We start from the raw sequence: 4,017 nt of genomic DNA, 5'->3' as shown, positions 1-4,017 counted from the left end.
GCTTTACCATATTCAATAACATATTCCAGAGCAAGGGTACATCTCTTTCACTGTTGAATTAATACAGTCATATAATATTGAACTCAGTATAAACCCTGTAAGAAATAAAATTAAATGAGTTTTTACCCTTTAAAGAAGACCTCCATTTCATTTTAAAATATACTGTTTCCTACAGAAAGACTCAGTTTTTAATGCTACTAACACTTAGATGCTTGCACACGTGTCTCTAATTTCTATGTACTTGATTATTACTAGTTACACTCAGATCCTTAGTTCCTGAGTATGGATATAAAGTCATCAGGTAGATTTCACTGGTAATGTTAATCACCTCTACTATTTAACATGAAGTAAATTTAAAAATATTTAACAACTACATGATAAGAAGAAGCATTTCATTACAGCTTTAACATATTCAGTTACACACTCCAGAGCAAGAGTACATCTCCTTCACAAGTGGGTACAAGTTTCTAGGTTCACAGTTGAATTAATACGGTTATACAATATTGAACTCAGTATAAGCCCTGTAAGACATAAAATTGAATGAGTTTTTAACCTTTAAAAAAGATCTCCATTTCATTTTAGAATATATTGTTCCTTGCAGAAAGACTCATTGTTTTTGCTAATAACACAGATGTTGGCGCATGCTTCTCTAATCTGTATGTATCTGATTATTACTATTTATAATTGATTGCACTTGGATCCTTGGCACCTGTGTATGTCTATAAAGTCATAGGGTAGATTTCGATGATAATGTTTATCACCTCTACTAACATGACGTAAATTTATTAAACAACACACTACTGAATGATGAGTGGATCAAAGGAGAAATTAAGAAAGAAAGAAAAGAATTCCTGGAATTCAATGAAAAAGACAATACAACACAACAAAACCTCTGGGACACTTTAAAAGCAGTCCTAAAACAGACGCTTATAGCTCTAAGTGCCTACATTAAAACATCAGAAAGAGCACAAACAAATGACTTAACATTACAACTCAAGACTCTGGAAAGGTAAGAACAAATGAAACCTAAGTCCAGAAGACAAGAAGATATAACAAAAGTCAGAGTAGAAATTAATGAAATAGAAAGAAAATGATACAAAGAATCGATGAATCTATGAGTTGGTTCTTTGAAAAGCTAAACAAGATATGCAGGCCTTTAGCCCAGTAAACCAAAAGAAACAAAGAGAAAATCAAAATCAACAAAATCAGAGATGAGAGCAGACCACCAGAGAGTACTAGGTTCTGGTCTCCCTCTGGCATAAGGGCTGAGAACATGGTAGGCTAAGTCAGAGATCCTTAGCAGACAGCCTAAGAGGGTGGGTTCCTACCTCCATCAGTGTAGCTGTAGTGGCTGTGATCTCAGCAAGTCTCCCTCTGACAAAGGGGCTGAGAACACAGCAGACCAACTGAGAATCCCAAAATTGCCATCCCCTTAGGGGATTTCCCAAATTTTCTGATTTTCTGCTAATAGGGGTCCTAACCTTAGAAGGAAGGCTGAGTGTAGCTGACTGGAACCTGACTTGGACTTCTGTGGATGCTCCTGAATAGCTGATCTGAAGCCATCAGTTCCCTCCAAAATAAAACCTGAGAGAACCTGAAACCTGTACCAATCAGCTTTACACAACCAATAAGGAAATGATCTAGACACCCTGATAATACAAACAGAAGCATTCTTCAATGTAATTCTCAAATCAGAATCATAAACAACAAAACAAAGTCACATGCCAAAGTCACAACGAAAGAATAATGAAATGGAAAGCCAAAACGCTATGTCCTCACCAAACTCCACCAGTCCTGTAGAAGAATTCTACAAGGAGAACCCCCTAGAGATAACCCAGGACACTGAATTTAAAAGAACAATCATAAACATGATCAAGGAATTCAACGAATTTAAAGAACAAATGAACAAATCAAAGCACTGAAGGAAGATAAGGATAAACTTCTGAATGAATTCATAAAAGGGATAGAAACATTGAAGAAAACTCAGGCAGAAATAAAGAAGGAAGTGCAAAACTCAATAAGCCAACTTGAAACAACAGGGGAAAGCCTCACTGCTAGAATGAATGAAATGGAAAACAGAATATCAACACTGGAGGATAAAGTTGAAGAATTGGACCACTCAAGTGAAGATTATGTAAACTTTTAAAAAGCATGGGAATGGACTATGCAAGAGATATGGGACACCATTAAAAGACCAAATATACAGATCATAGGAATAGAGGAAGGAGAAGAATTTCAGGTTAATGGTATTGACCAGATCTTAAATAGGATTGTAGAAGAGAATTTCCGAAAATTAAGGAACGACATCCCCATACAAATACAAGAAGCACACAAAACATCAGATAGACAGGATAAATCAAACTCCCCATGACATATCATAGTAAAAACACTAAATGTACAGAACAAAGAGAGAATACTGAAAGCAACAAAAGAAAAACAAGTCACATACAAAGGAAAGCCCATCAGAATTACAGCTGACTTATCAATGCAAACTATGAAAGCCAGAAGAGCATGGACCAAGGTATTTCCAATTCTACATGACAATAGATACCAGCCTAGAATAAATCACCCAGCAAAAATGTCTATTATAGTTGAGGGGGGGGAAAGAAAAATCTTCCATGGCATGAATAGCCTGAAAGAATACATATCCACAAAACCAGCCCTTCAAAGAATACTTGAAGCAATGCAGAGAGCAGAGAGAAAAACAACTATTCCCCATAGGCAACAAAAGAAAATAAATAAAGGTATAATTGAGGAAACACAAAATTAGAAAACACAAACAACAATCAAAATGATGGCAACCAATACATCTTTCAATAATAACCTTAAATATCAATGGACTGAACTCCCCAGTCAAAAGACATAGGCTAAATGAATGGATTAAGAAACAAAATACATCTCTTTGCTCTCTGCAAGAAACCCATCTCACCTTCAAGAACAGGTACAACCTTAAGGTAAAAGGGTGGAAAAGAATATTCCAAGAAAATGGCACTAAGAAACAAGTAGGGGTTGCAATTCTAATATCTGACAAAATAGACTTCAGAGTAAAACTAACCAGAAGAGATAAGGAGGGTCACTTCATTCTGATCAAAGGAAGAGTTATCCAAGAAGATATTACAATCCAGAACATATATGCACCAAACTCTGGTGCACCCAAATTCATATAAACACCACCACAGGACTTTAAGACACAGATTAACCTCAACTCAATAATAGTAGGGGACTTCAATACCCCATTGTTTCCATTAGACAGGTCAACTGGACAAAAAATAAATAGAAAGACCTCTGAATTAAATGATACTATACATCAAATGGACCTAAACAGACATCTTTCGATTATTCCACACAAGCACCAAAGAATACACTTTCTACTCAGCACCCCATGGATATTTTTCAAAAATTGACCACATACTGAGCCACAAAAAACCCTCAACAAATACAAAAAAAAGAGAAATAATTCCACACATTCTATCAGACCACAATGCACTAAAGCTCAAAATTAACACTGCACAAAGCCCTAGTAACCACACAAACTCATGGTGATTAAACAACACATGCCTAAACAATGAGTGGGTCAAAGGAGAAATTAAGAAAGAAACAAAAGGACCTCCCTCTTCTTCCCTGGGCTATACAACCATCCAGCCTCTTTCTTGTATGCCTGGGCTGACCTGTCCTTTGCATCCAGACCAACCCAGTTAATCAGTGCAGTCCCCAGGAGCCCTTGGGGCCTCTTCCCACACCCATCTCCCTTTGCATCTCTGGTTGGCACAGCCACCAGCTGCCCTAGACCAGCATCTTTCCTGGGCCCTGCTCAGGCCAGTCCAACCCCCAAATTCCTGAGGCCAAAATCTTTCCTATAGGAATCCAGAACTTAGCAGAAAGCCTGAGAGCATCTGATCCTCATCGGACTTTGTCGGAGACCATGCTGCCTGGCAGCCCTCCCTGCCCCCCAGGGCAAGCATCCTCTGGAGAACTTGCTGATCAGTCCTCCCTGCCCCCTAAGATAAGCAACCCTTC

This window comes from Nannospalax galili, unplaced genomic scaffold (genome assembly GCF_000622305.1).
Source record: "Nannospalax galili isolate Female #2095 unplaced genomic scaffold, S.galili_v1.0 scaffold1082, whole genome shotgun sequence".
NCBI classification, from domain to species: domain Eukaryota; kingdom Metazoa; phylum Chordata; class Mammalia; order Rodentia; family Spalacidae; genus Nannospalax; species Nannospalax galili.
The sequence above is the reverse complement of the archived record's forward strand: the minus strand, read 5'-3'. Positions refer to the sequence as shown.